General features: G+C 33.8%; 1 long non-coding RNA gene across 1 annotated transcript in view; it reads left to right on the forward strand.

The window, feature by feature from the left end:
• Nucleotides 1–3,512: 3,512 nt before the first annotated feature.
• The window catches only part of LOC143252410 (uncharacterized), a 102,541-nt gene continuing 90,192 nt past the window's right edge, over nt 3,513–15,861 (forward strand). The window contains exon 1 of the long non-coding RNA XR_013028980.1: nt 3,513–4,161. This is a non-coding gene — a long non-coding RNA (uncharacterized LOC143252410). The remainder of the gene's footprint in view (nt 4,162–15,861) is intronic.

The raw sequence follows: 15,861 nt of genomic DNA on the forward strand, positions 1-15,861 counted from the left end.
AATGGCAATTTCATTTAAATACAAAATTATTAGCTTAATATTAATAACCTTTCAAGTTGCTCTGGGGCCTATTAGGCCCCACTTTTCGTAGGAGTGTTAATGGTTCAATTCCTCGATATTCAGATACTTTCACTTATCAATAACAGTGGAAAACCTTGTAAATCATGCACGCACTGTGTAATGTTACTACCTAGGTCTCCAGACGGTTTAGACTACAAAGATATAGTTTTAGGATAAACAATATAGAACATCAAATTCTTCCTTTTTTTACAATTTTCTCTATACAACAAACCAAGTAAAGTTACTAGATATTTACACAGGGATTGATATTACCGGTGTCCGTATATGGCCTGCCCGCCAGCGGGCGTTTTCCGCTGGGACTGTTATCACCGAGATGACGCAGGCGTTGGGAAACGTAAGAACAAAACAAATAAAATGTTTGCTCTTTCCAACGAAATCACAGTCATCAATATTGAGATGAGGTGATGGACTGTAAGGTTCTGGCAGGTTCTCTATGTTAGGCAGTATCTGTGAATACATATATCCAGTGCGTGTATGTTGCAAGATTGTGGAAGTAATCCACTTTATAAGTAAGGATGGAAACCCAAGTAAAATTATCGCACGTGTCACATACACTAGAATATTCTTACCCTAATAAACTTTTATATTCTACTCGTATTCGATGTTATTGTTTGTGAGTCAGATTTGTCTATTAACTTAAGACAAATGGCTTTGTGTGTGTGTGTGTTTTTTTAGTTTACAATACGAGAAGAGCAAAAACTGTAGACTTCTCTTGTTTAAACCGACACCAGTAAACGAGGATCCGAAAGACTAGCAAAATTGAGCCGCTTTTAAACAAATAAATTTAATCTTTACGTTTATTGTAAATTTATAAGTTTAAACGGTAACAGTCGTTTATCAATAAATTGTACGAGGTGTTCTTAAATATCAAGTCTACGTTTATATAGGTTTGATACTGTGTTATTTAAAATTTGTTTGTGTTTATAGATTTTGGTTGTCTTTATTAGATTTCTTCTGGCCGTATTTCAATAGTACCTTTGTGATGTCACGCTTGCTAAACTACTACAATCGTAGAATATCTTTGTGTTCTTTTTTGGAACGTTTGACTTTAGCAACTTGAAAGTTGACCTCTTTGGACTGTTATCCCAACATCCCCATAGAAATATAGAATGATTATTTTGTAACAACTTATAGAACTGGTGGTTCTGGGAAAAACTACATTTGCTTTATATATATATACGAGGGCTGTTCAAACAATACGCGGACTGTTTGAATTGCGCGGCTCCAGTTGGTTCCAGGGGAATTCGCTTGGTGTCGCTAGGTTCGCACAGATCAGCTGATTACGACGCCATTTCTCGATTGCAGATATCTTCATTTGTGTATTAGCTACGCGGTTTTAAGTGAAGTGCGATTTTTTCGTTTGGCGGATTTCAGAATGAATGACCTGAAGGAGCAACGACTTGCTGTGAAATTTTGTGTTAAACTTGGAAAATCTGCGACTGAAACTTTTGCTGTGCTTAACACGGCTTACGGTGATGTTGCTATGAAGCGTACGGCATGTTTCAAGTGGCATGAACGTTTTAAGGATGGTCGACAGTCCATTGAAGATGATGAGCATCCTGGACGTCCTTCCACGTCAACTGACGACCCACACGTCGACAAAATCAACACCCTGGTGCGGGCAAATCGACGTCTGACTGTCAGGGGAGCTTGCTGAAGAGTGTGGGATATCAGTTGGATCTTATTACGAGATTTTGACCGAAAAATTGAAGATGCACCGCGTTGCTGCGAAATTTGTGCCTCAGAACTCGTGCGTTTTTGGCCAAACACTCGATCACTGTTCTTCCCCACCCCTCCTACTCATCTGGCCTTGCTCCTTGCGATTTTTTCTTGTTCCCCAAACTCAAAAGACCCTTGAAAGGAAGAAGATTTGAGACGATTCCCGAGATTAAGGAAAATGCGACGAAGGAGCTGGAGGACATTACAAAAGAAGCGTACCAGTACTGTTTCAACAAGTGGAAACACCATTGAAATAAGTGTGTGCGTTGGGGAGGAGAGTACTTTGAAGGGGTCCCAGACCTGTAACTTCTAAATAAAGTACATTTTGTTTTAGGACGTCAGTCCGCGTATTTTTTTTGAACAGACCTCGTATATTACATGTATGCTTTTGTTTTAGTCAGTCTCAGCGTATTTCTACTTCTAGTCTTAGCCTAGTAAAGTCAGCCGACATATTGATGAAAAGAGAAGTGTTTGTGTTGAAGGTTATTAACAAGTTCTTTGTGCCTGTTTACAGTCCAGAGTCTAGCACGGTATAGGTTTTTTCAAAAAGTAGCAAATACTTTTAAGTATCGTCTGCAGATGTGTCACAAGAGATAGAGGTAAAGCTCTAATCGTAGGATTTGTAGCTTTAGGTTAACCGTAAACTTCAAATTCTGTTCTTATTGTCCAACATACACACTGATGTTTTGTTTGTAATTAGCTCTTTGTAATATAATTTATCTTAACCAAAAATACGACAAATGTAACGTAGGTACATGTTCAGCTAGATCGTTTCCCACTTGGAAAATTTGATTCAAACATCCATGTTGATACAAAACTCTAGATAACAACCGAATTTACCAAGTTTGAGAGTATTTTGTTTGTTTGTTTATTTGTTGTTAAGCACAAATCTAAACGATGGCTATCGAAAACAGGGTATCTGAGCGGGGGGAAGAGACGTTTTGAAAGTAAAAATGAACATAGGAAAGAAATCGACAACCAAGTTTAGAAATTGTAATTTTTTTGTTAAAAGTTTCGGAATGACTAGCTATTCAAATACAAAACGCTAACAAAAGAATACATTTTAAACAACAGATGTAAACGACGTTTTTTGTACTTTAACGTTTTGTTTGCAAAATTAAAGTGTGAAAGTCCAACAGAAAGCGACTGTTTTTATGCATAACGTTATAAGTAAAACTGTCCGATTACATTATCTGTCATTATCTTGCATATTTAACTGCTCGTTGGATTATCAAAGAGCTTTGTAGGTTTAATAATAATGGTAACGGGTGTACAGCGTTAGTTGTTAACGATCGTTACTAAATCACTAAACTCTGTATATTAATCACTAACCTTTAAAGGACTTTATATATAGACCTATGTAAATATGTATAGTGAATATTGAAGGATAGACACGTTTCACTCCAACAGGTAAACACCAGTTCATTACGAGCTAATATCGGCCTAGAACTGAGTCGGCTGCAAATCTACTGTGTCATAATTAGCTATATAGACATAAACCAGGCCTCTGCTGAGATCGCTCGCTGGCTTAAAACTGCATCAAATATTTGCCATGATTCTCAAAAATCGGCCCCAGTCTAGCAAGTTTGTTTAATATCAACAGTTTACATAGTCGTCGGCTCTTTCTATTGGTCGAACGATTTTCTCTCTCTTGTCTTAACAGAGTTGACTTACGTCATTTATTTCTAAACCAAATATTGCCAGGCTTTCAATGTTTGGATTGGTCTGAGCTAATACCATGGCTCTCTTGCATATGAAACGTTTATATTCAAAGTTCCGATAGCAGTGCACACGTTTACCTTTAAGTAAATATGTAAATATTTCTTGGCCAAATACATTCGGTGCTGTGTAGAGAAACCCTCAGATCTTGAGTATCAGTGGGGAGAAACGTATCAACCATACCAGAGCTCCTATAGATACAGCAGAACGAAGCTAAAAAGTTTAAATCATCAGCACTTCTTATCTAGCCTGCTGTATAGTTTCAACTTCGAAAGCTACCTGTTAAATAAAAAAAAAACGTGTTAGCCAACTCCTGGATCTACACCATCCTGGCCATCGTGTACGTAGACTAAGCAACCGGCTATAGCTCAGACCCAGCGGGAAGTTATCCGGGAAACTGTTGAGAGCCAAATCCGGGAACTTGTGTGTACACCAAAGTTTGTTATGGATCTTAAAGTGTTGAATACTGTATCGGTGTTATAAACCCTAAACTCTATATAAGTGTACAATTTTCGGTTAAGGTTTTAAGATAAGAAACATTAAATATGTGAAGTTACGAGGAAGGATTCCTATGCTGGTATATAAGATATGTTGATTTCGGCACGCGCTGTCATCATCGTGAAAGATGCCACACAGGGCAAGGTACGTATCACTGTTGAACGTAAGGACTTTCTAAAAAGTTTGAGGTATTTAAAAGTTTCTCACGAACTCTATACAAACATAAACTGTGAAGTAAATATGGAACAAATAACGGAACTCCATTTTAGTTACATTTCACGGCAGACTTGAGCTTAATAAGATTAAAGTTGTCATTGGAATTTTATACATCATAGTATTTATGATTTTTACGCTTAGTTGTAACATAAAAAATGTCCGCATATTCTTAAATAAATAAGTGGATTAAAGAACAACAATATAAATTATTAGATGGGTAACGCTGTCATATTCTTACAAAGATAAATGGATTAAAAACAGCAGTACACTAATAACATTGTTATATTCTAACAAAGATAACGGGACTCGTAAAGAGCAATAGACAAATACCAATAGTATATTTTTAGAATATATAACTGCATTAAAAACAACAATATACTTATATCATTGTCGTATTCTAACAAAGATAACTGGATTAAAAACAGCAATAGACAAATAACGTTGTCATATTCTAACAAAGATAACTGGATTAAAAAGAGTAATAGTCGAATAACATTGTTATATTCTAACAGAGATAACTGGATTGATAAACCGCAAAAAGCTAATGACATTGTCATATTCTTATAAAGTTAAATGGATTAAAAACAGTTATAGACTAATAACATTGTCACATTCTAAAAAAGGTAAACGAGATCAAATACCAAAAGACTAATAACATTGTTACATTCTTACAAAGATAACTGGATTGAAAAGAGCAATATATTAATGATATTATCACATTCTAACAAAGATAACTGGAATAAGAACAGCAATAGATGTATGGCATTCTTATTTTCTAACAGAGATATATGGATTACAACAGCAATAGATTAATGACATTTTTATATTGTTAGAAAGATAACTGGATTAAAAACAGCGATAGACTAATAACATTTTACATTCTAACGAAGATAACTGGATTACGAACAACAATAGACTAATAACAGTTTTATATTCTTACAAAGATAACTGGATTAAAACCCGCAATAGATGAATGACATTGTTATATTCTAACAGAGATTACTGGATTAAAACAGCAATAGACTAATAACATTGTTATGTTCTTCCAAAGATAACTGGTTTAGAAACAGCGATGATCTAATAACATTTTTATATTGTTACAAAGATCACTGGATTAAAAACAGGATAAGACTAATAATATTTGCATATTGTTACAAAGATAATTGAATTGATAAAGAGCAACAGACTTATAACATTGTCATTTTCTTACAAAGATAAATTAATTAAAAACAGCATTAGACTAATAACACTTTTATATTGTTACAAAGATAACTTTTTTAAAAAACAGCAATAGGCTAATAACATTGTTATATTCTTACGAAGAATACTTGATCAATAAAACAACTATAGAAGAATACTTCTGTCATATTCTTACAAAGATAACTGGATTAAAAACAGAAATAGACTAATAACATTGTCACATTCTAACAAACTTTATTGGATTAAAACAGCAATAGACAAATAACATTTTCACATTCTAACAAAGATAACTTGATTAAAATAACTAATAGACTAATAATATTGTTATATTCTTACAAACATAACTGGATTAAAAACAATAATTAACTAACAAGCTTGTCACATTCTGAGAAAGATAACTGGATTAAAAACATCAATAGACCAACATCATTGTCACATTCTAACAAAAATAACTAGATTAAAAACAGCAATAGACTAATAACGTTGTTATTTTCCTACAAATAAAATTGGATTGATAAACAGCGATAGGCTAATAACATTATCACATGTTTACAATAATAACTGGATTAAAAACACCAATAGACAAATAACATTGTCACATTCAAACAGAGAAAACTGGATTGAAAACAGCAATAGATGTATAACATTGTTATATTCTATCAAAGAAAACTGGATTAAAAACAGCAATAGACTAATAACATTGTTATGTTTTTACAAATATAACTAGATTAAAAACAGCAATAAAGAAATAACATTGTTACATTCTTGGAAAAAATGTGGCTTGTTAAATACGAAAATAACATTTTAGGCGAGTAACATTGTAAAACAAATAATTTATGTTCGAGACATTAATTTATGAACAGTATAATATGAGAAGACTTTCATATGTTAGTTAAATGATTGTAACACAACGTTGTCCACAATTTATCTCATCTTATGTTTGTTGTTTTTCTCGTTTAGAAAATTTCTTTAAAAAGTCACGCCTTTGTCCCAGGCTGATTTTGACAGTATTACTCACAGTTGTTATTTTATATTTGGCTGAGATTAGCAGTGGTTGAATAGGTTAGTTTTTCTGTAAAGGTTTTTGCCTTGGACAAAACGGCTAGACTACTAATGTTAGTTTGACAGGTAAAATAATTCATTTTTTAATCATTGTTTTCCTTATAATTTTTCTACTAGCTGCTGAAAGTGTAAATACTAAACTGGAGAACAAGAATAAACTATGGTAGGCCTAAGAATATATCCATAAGACGGCTAGTAGAAGTAATAAAACTTTAATTAAAATAAAGTAAAGAACAGTGTTTCGAAGGTCAAAAGATTGTCCTGCACTTTATCTTAATTAAAGATTTAATATCCATACCAAGCCATCTTATAAACAAAGTTTTGCTTTACGTGGGCTTCTCATCATGAATATGGTAGGCCTAACTACTCTCACAACACATGATGTGCCCGCAAAATTTATGTGGGTAAGTGTTATTTTCAACTTTTTATTGCAAATACATTCATTATATTTGTACATTAAAAGTGTAAAACAAAATGGAAGTAATACTACAAGGTACTGGAAAAACACTAACACTTCGATCATTGCAAGAGCTTTCATAGTATAAGTCTTTACAAACTTTATTTATTGTAAGGTTTTTCACAGAAAAATTTTTAACACACTGCACTCTTCGTGGTCTTTTTCAGTTCAGAAACGATTATTCAGTCAACCACATAAAACCTAATCTTAAAAACTGATAAATAAATGAAAACACTTAAGTTAATATAGAAAATAATAACGTGCACACTAATGGAGTGTTTTTCCTTATAAATAAACCTTCTTAAATAATTGTTAACTTAATCTATCACAGAGCAATAAGAAACCAATGTAGAAGAAACAGATAAAGAATGTAAAACTAGTTTATGTCTAAATAGACCCTGTGCACGTTTATAAAATTGAGGTTTATCTTACTTAGTTGATGGTTAGAAGAGTTATATCAAAAGACGGTTACTGAACAGAAAATAAACATGATGGTTAATAAAAATAAATTATTGATAATTTGACAAGCTCTGCTTCGCGAGTAAATTTTTAGTTATTGCTACATTCTTTCATATATTTCCAGCAGTGTTAAAAAATAGCATAAGGACGCGCGAGATATTAGCCAGCTAGCTTTATTATTATTTTTTACCTCACTTATTTGTCTTAGAGAATGAAAGAGGCAATGAATATTAAGAATTCTGTTGTATGTTCTTTAAAAAAACAACGATGAATTTAATTAACCTCATGAATAATTAAAAGCGATGTTTCAAAATGCACCATCCTAAGACATGAATTGTGTATTTTTGGTTGTCTGTGTTGCAATAATGTAATTTAAAAATATGAATTAATAATCCTTAAACATCAAATTTTTGTCATTTATAATTTCAACACTGATATATAATCTTATATTTCTGTACGTTTTGAAAAAGAAAAGAAATACGTCAGTTAAGCATCCTAAACTTTTTGAAAGAAAAATCAAAAATGGTCTATTATCTCACTATCTTCTAAGGTCAGCAAAAGCTTCCCTTATCTGGTGGAGAACAGAGCTGGTGATCGGGATGCGCTAATTACTGGTGTGTGAAACAATTGTATACGAAGTTCTAAATAACGTAAAACTGTAGTTTATCCACACATATGCTGTTTTCTCTAAAATTTTGTCTTCCACATATGTAAATTATATTTTAAGGATATAAGAACGAAATTTTGTAATATTTTAGAACGCCATTTTTAAGGTTGTGGTAACAACAGCTACAAGTGGGAACAGGATAACAAAGGGAATCTGAATCCATATGCCAGGTTTTTAACGCTAGGTAGAATGAAAATAGATATTTGATGGTGTTTAAAGTCTCATTGCAATTCAAAGCATCAATATTATGGTAATCATAGTAAAACATATCAACAAAATGAACCGTGTTCGTAACATTAAAAGAAGTTTCATCTTCTATTTACATTAATTTACTGAAGTCAACGAATAAGAAACTGCGCAGGTTAGTAAAATTCGTTAGGTATGTGTGTGTTTTCTTACAGTAAAGCTACGTTGGGATAGCTGCTGAATCCATCGAGGGGAATCGAACCCTTGATTTTAGCGTTGTAAATCCGTAGACTTACCGCTGTACCAGCGGGGGACAAAGTCGTTAGGATATGAAAGCGAAAGTGTAAAACTTTGTTTCGATTCCTAGCTCTAAAGCAAATGGATATAAAACCGTTTTATTATTTTGAAACACACAAAATAAATGTTGAATATTGCCCACGCACACAGTGTGCATATTTGTAGAGGTCACCTGAATAAAAAACGAACGTAGCTACTGTGTGATAAAATCATACATGAAAGAAAAAACATTTCAAATTATTACAAGTTATGAGAATTGTGTGATTATCATTATGACCAAAACACCTCCAAGTATGAATAATGTGGTCGTCACTTAGTAACTTACAATATGAGAAGTGGTTGGGAGAAGGGGCTTTTGCTAGATCAAGTAAGAGTCAGTCTTTACGCTACGCTCAAAACACCTTCAAGTATATATATATAATATGGTCGTCACAAAGTAGTTTATAATGGGGGCGAGTTGTTTCTAGATCGGTCTTTACCCGAGACTTTAATAAAACCAGATTGTTGTTTTTCAAGCATCACGAGCGACACGTGCTTGTTTCTTTTTAAGATTTTTCTACTTTTTTCTTCAACTTTTGAAAACAATGTTTAAAATTCATCTTTAAAATTATTCTGCATCGTTTTGTGATAGCTATATTAACTTTTAATTTATATGGTAACACTTTATTTATAAGACATATTACTTTTAACTTCATATGTTAACACTTTGTTCATAAGATCTATGACTTTTGCCTTCATAAGTTAACATATTGTGCATAAGATCTATGAATTTTACCTTCATATGTTAATATTTTGTTCATAAAATCTATAACTTTTAAAGGCAGCTGCTTAACTAAACAGTATCCAGGATGTATTACTATCACAGTATACCTATCACTTTTACCTTCATATGTTAAGACTTTTTTTGATAAGTTCTGGACTAAATTTCATATATTCACACTGATTCGTGGAAAATTGCCTCCTCTCAAAAAATACAAGTTAATGTATTTCTTTCAGTATCATTTACATGTAATTAATTAAAAACAGTAAAATCAAATATAACAGATATATTTCTTGCTCATAAAATAATTGAAATAATAGATATTTATACAGTAGAATCATATTACTTACGCTACAATTTGTGTTTCCATAAAAGTTGTACATACAACATTGCTTCAACGTTATGAAAACAGCTATCTCCTTTGTGAACGTTCTAAACTATAAACCAAACAAACATACATCAAATAATGTTCTTCAATATTTTAAAACCTGTAAACTACTGTTGAATTTTTTATAAATCGTTTATTTCATTAATATTCATATGTATTTTTCAGCATTGAATAGTCACAACACATAATGCATGACACTGAATTTTACCAATGCATAACAATGAAGCAATTTTATAGAAACGTTGGTTAGCTGAGCTAGTGTTTAGTGATTATAATAAATACAACCTTTTAAATTTTGGGGGGCAATTTTACTAAGGTAAAATTTTCCATGAGGCAGTTATTGGGCGGGAAGGTAATTTTCCTGATAGTGGTCATACTGTGTTAATAGCATTGATAATAGTAGATAACATATATGCTTGATGTACGGAAGGTTTAAAAGTTATAGCTACAAAAGAAAACAACAAAAAACTAATAAGGTGAATTAAAAGGGTAAAATCAAACATTTCTGAGAGAGGTTGAATTCAGAAAAAAATGTCATAATGAAAGTGTTGGTATTAAAGTAGCCCTCCGTATTGTAAGTTCTGTTTTTTCAGTTTTCTCAAATTAAATGAAATTTAAATTTAAAAAAAGCGGGTAAATGGGTGGGGTTAAGAAATGTTGGCCAATCTTCTACAGTCTCACCACAAGCACGTGCCAACTTAATGTGTACGTAGCCCCATCTGCAGGAACTGACGAATAGGACTCGGAACAATAGGCAGCTGTTTAACTAAACAGTATTCTGGACGTATTACTATCACAGATCAACAATGACTAAGCTCCAATAATCAAATACATCGTAACGTTTTATCAACCGACAGGTGAATTAAATTTAATACATAGAAACTTACAATATAAAAGCTCAGTTAATCCGTGTATGCAATATACCAGGTATTGAAGAATTATGCTGTTTGTTTCATACGAATTCTACCCAGGTAAACAATAATTAAGTAACGCTACAAATATTAATACGTATAACTTAGTCTTACCGTCAAGACATAACTAAAAAACACAAAATTTTATTTTAATAAGCATGAAACAGTATTACAATACAAAAAAATGTTTCGATACGCATAATTCAGTTTCAATGTATACTAATACCTTTTGAATACTTATAAATCCAGGAATACTGTTTAAATATATTATAAATCAGTCTCAAAGTGCATAGGTACCCTAGTTATATGTATGAATCAGTCTCAGAATGAAAGAGTGTTGTTATAACTACTGAATAACAATACCACGAAGAACGAATGCGGTTTTAGCGAGTGTAAAATAGTCACATTGTGAGTACAGCAGTAAATCCGCTGTGAACGTTGCTTTCGAATTTCACGCAATGCTACTCGGGTGGTATCTGTTCTAGCCGCCCCTAATTTGTAAGTGATAGAAAAGAGGGGAGGTAACTAGCCAACACCACCCACACCAGCCCTTGGGCTACTCTTTTACCAACGAACAGTGGGACTGACCGTTATGTTATAACACCCTATTGCTGAGAAAGGGCAAGCGTGTTTGGTGACAGGGATTCAAACTTGCGACATACAACTTGCGATTGGATCGCCCTAACCCCCACATCAGGTCATGCTAGGTTTAATCCTGTGGTCAGTGCATCTGATATAAAATAACAGATACGACATATTAAAAGGTTTAACTAATATTAATTACTTCAAAGTAATACCCTGTTTTAATATTTGATTTATGTATCAAATAGTTCATAAAAGTTTACTGAGGTTTATCATATTTAAACAACACAATATTTCAGGCCCGTTGTTGCCCTTGGAAACACATCGTCCTCATCTGATGGTCATGATTGTGTAATGCTACCCAATACAATTTCCTTTGTAACAAGTTTCGGTGAAGTTAATCATAAGTCACACATTTTTACAACTTTTCGATAGACCTTCCACTATGCACAGACGTCAGCTTCCAAGACCATATTTAAACAGAACAATGGAATAAAACATTATCCACATTACAATGAGGAACTTTGCAGCTGTGTAATCGAATTAAACTTCCATGTTTTAAGTTTCTGAAGGCTTATTTCTCATGAAAACAGTCTTTGATTTCATGGTGTGAATAGAAGCCTGTGAACTCATGACTTGCGAGTCTTAACCAATTTCAAACCTTTGTTTATTACCCTGTTTACATAGCGGGTTGATTGATTGATTTATTGTTTGGACGTAAGCACAATTCTACACAATAGGCTATCCGCGCTCTGTCCACCACGGGTATCGAAACCTGGTTTCTAGCGTTGTGAGTCCGCAGACATAATTCTGTGCTACTGGGAGAGGAGGGCTTACATACCAGGAGATATGCCTATCTTCGTTACAACAGGTTTTGTGGTCAAAGGTTTCTCTATAGTAACAATGGTATTTACTATGAGAAGGAGTCTATTTCTCCGAATTTGACTGGGATGTTTCTTTGGAGCCATTTCTTGTATCAAATGTTTTTCTTTGTAATTTGTTCACGCTTCCATCTAGATCACTGAAGGCTTCCTTCGTCAAAGTGTTTTAACTTTTAACTGTGTATTGTGTAACAATTTCGCTGTGTAAATAATTTACTTCAGAAAGGATTTTCTTCTCTCGTCAGCTATGAATCTGTATCGGTCTATTGCACTGTTGAACGCCTGAGAGTGACCGGAAATTGAATATGTAGGTACTAAAGATAATGTTCGTGGCACCACGAGTCTCATTTGTGGCGACATCTCACTGTTGAATGTCGGAATTTCGTCACAAACTCAAAAAGGAGGTGCTGTACAATGCCTAGAAATGTGGACACCCTACAAGCTTATGTCTAATAGATTTTATATTCGCAAGTAATATATCATGTGGAAATTATCATTTTTAGTTGTTTTATAAGGACTATAATACATTTATATAAAAACAGGCATTGCTGTTAAGAAATATTATCAATTCTAAAGATCTGGTACACGTGTTTGTTTGTTTGAAGTTGAGCACAAAGCTATAAAGTGGGGTATTTATGCTTTGTCCAACTCTGGTATCGAAACCCGGTTTCTAGCAGAGCAACACTCATTTAAAAAATTATGGCTTGGTTATGTGAAATAAAACCTTTCTACCCAAAAATTATTGGATGAACTCTTAGGTCTTGGCTTTACTTAAAAGTGATCTTAAAAGCTGACATTGTAGTAAATTTGGAAGACTGTGGGAATTGTTGTAAGAAGTAATAGTTTCAGTTACGTTTATTGTTTCTCGTGGTCTATTACAATGAAAAATTAGGTGTCGGGTGGTATTATAGCTATCAAAGTTAGTATGGTCAATGATATGATACATAGCTCCAAGAGCAGCAATGGACCTAGAACGTCATTCCTATTAATTAGGATTAACTCTCGGTGCAATAATTTTATTTTTGAAACGGTAGACTGTAGCAATTCGAGAATGGTCACTCGATTCGGCGTAGTACAAGTAAGTTAGTTTTAGCACATGTAACTTTATGCCTTATAATATTAACTCCATTAATGTGATAATAAGAAAATCCAATAAACATAAAAGTAATTTCTTAACGACTAAAGGTGTTAAGTTGGAAAACCCTTGTTTAGGAAGACCGTTTACAATATTAGTTACCCCTTGTGGCTCAGCAGTAAGTCTGAAGGCCAATAATGCGAAAAACCGGGTTTTGATACTGTGATGGGTACAGTACAGATAGTCCATTGTATAGCTTTGAAGTAAGATCTGCTGTTTCAATGTTCTAATGTCTTTGATAGGCAGAAAAATATGCAGGTTTCGCTACTAAGCGGTTATAAACTCCATGAAGACCCAGGGCTACTTTCATGCATTACTCAGTACACAATAGCTTAGTGTAAAAATGTTATAACAGTTAACTATGTTGTTACAATCGGTAGAACAGAAGGTGAACAGAAGGTAAAGGGAATCTGGTAACTTGAAAAATTCTCAATTTTTCCATTCCTCTAAAACTGTGAATGTTTCAGTTCAGTGTAGTTCATTTATATCCTCGTTTTACTAAGCTGCAAGCACAGTTAGTGAATAATCAGCTTTGTACCAGTGTACATAACATAAACGTAAGTGTAATTAAAGGTCACTGATCAAATAAGATATTTTTTTATGTTTCAATAAATCTCAAACTTTGTACAGTTAACTCGTCTTCGAAAGTACGAAGGTAGAGAAAATATACCCTGATATTTTTATTTCATTTTTTGCAAGTATAAACTATAATTTCAAAATATATATGTTAATCTCGCTTTGGACCGCACATAGTCAAGTCTTTAGCGTTTTATGATTATGAATCCGAAGATTCCTGGCTCATTTCCCTTGGTTGCGTGTTAAGAGTGACTGTCAAATATCACTAATGGGCGAAACAAGAATCGCCCAAGAATCAGCTGTTAAATACTGGTGGCAGTCTTTCCTGCAGTTTACCTGTTCAAAATTACGAACGGTTACTTGTACAGAAACGTTTGTGTACTCTTGAGGGAATATTGTAAGAAATAAACAAACAATAATCTCACATTAATCATATTTACTGGATTAGTTGATCCCACATGGTCTCAAACACAATGTTTCCAAAGAAAGCTCGAAAGGCAATAGGCTTTGAAACACGATTTACTCGTATTCGGATATCTTTTATGTGTTTTCACAACAGACATAAACATATCTACATATTTTAACTTAATTTACATTAAACAGATCACACTATTGTGTGTATTGGACACACTAATACAGAGAATCGTGTATCTGTTGTACTTAACACATCAGTACATGGAATTGTGTATCTGTTGTAATTAACACACCAATACAGGGAATCGTGTATCGGTAGTAGTAAACACATCAATACAGGGAACTCTGTAGCAGTTGTAGTTAACACCAATACAGAAAACTGTGTATCTGGAGTAGTTAACACATCAATATAGACCCGGCATGGCCAGGTGGGTTAAGGCGTTCGACTCGTAATCTAAGGGTCGCGGGTTCGAATCCCGGTCGCATCAAACATGCTCGCCCTTTCAGTCGTGGTGGCGTTATAATGTGACGGTCAATCCCACTATTAATAATGCCCTCCAGTGGCTCAGCGGTATGTCTGCGGACTCACAACGCTAAAAACCGGGTTTCGATACCCGTGGTGGGCAGATCACAGATAGCCCATTGTGTAGCTTTGTACTTAATTCAAAACAATAACAACACATCAATACAGGGAATTGTGTATGTGTAGTAGTTAGCACATCAGTACAGGGAATTGTGTATGTGTTGTAGTTAGCACATCAGTACAGGGAATTGTGTATCTGTACTGTTGAACAACAAAAGCATGGGTTAGAGCAACTTTTCAATGACTTGTGCTAAAGAAGTGGTTTGAATTGTTAAAGAGGATCTTACCAGATAGTAAGTGAAAGGTTAACCCGCCAGTTAGATGACCATATGAAGTGTTGAATTGTTTGGGGTCTTGACAGAGTTGGTTTAGTAGATACTCAATACAGTTCAAAGGTTAATGCTAATAATTCGTTTATCTTACTGAATACCTCCATTTTGTGGAATTGTTTCACTTCTTGTTCCAAATAAGGCTGTAAAGTACGTACTGTTCTGACGAACCTTGTTTTATATTTTAACTTGTTTTATAGTTTGTAACGGACAGATTACTACATATATGGATTCGTGAATGTCAACTTGGCTATAAAATGGTGTATATTAATACTGTTAATGCCAAAACTCGGCCACAAGGGGGATTATATAAGTAGTTTACTTAATGTTAAAAGTTTAATACATAATTAGATGTTCGCATGTTTCCTTTGATTGTAATCAATTTGCACAAGCATGACGCAGCGAATGCTCACGAATTCCTTCTTATACCGTCACACCAGCAACAAAGAATGTTTGTTTTTATGTGACACTGATAGCGCACTAAAAAACTATAATGTTTTAACCCGGCATGTCTGTACTCTAACAATCACCTTTACAAGTCAGGGTGTAAAATTCCTCGTGTTCGCCTCTTTGTCAGTGCGTGCAGTGTGAAAAATAGTCACCTCCCAAGATCAATATGACAGTCTTAAACATAAGTCTAGGTGATGGAACTTGTGAATTCCTTGCGGAACGGGCATTCGTGTCGTACTTAAAGTTGCAAATATGACAATTATCTTAAAAGGACCAACGTACGAGTCGGAT

This window comes from Tachypleus tridentatus, chromosome 6, assembly GCF_004210375.1.
Source record: "Tachypleus tridentatus isolate NWPU-2018 chromosome 6, ASM421037v1, whole genome shotgun sequence".
Taxonomy (NCBI): Eukaryota; Metazoa; Arthropoda; class Merostomata; order Xiphosura; family Limulidae; genus Tachypleus; species Tachypleus tridentatus.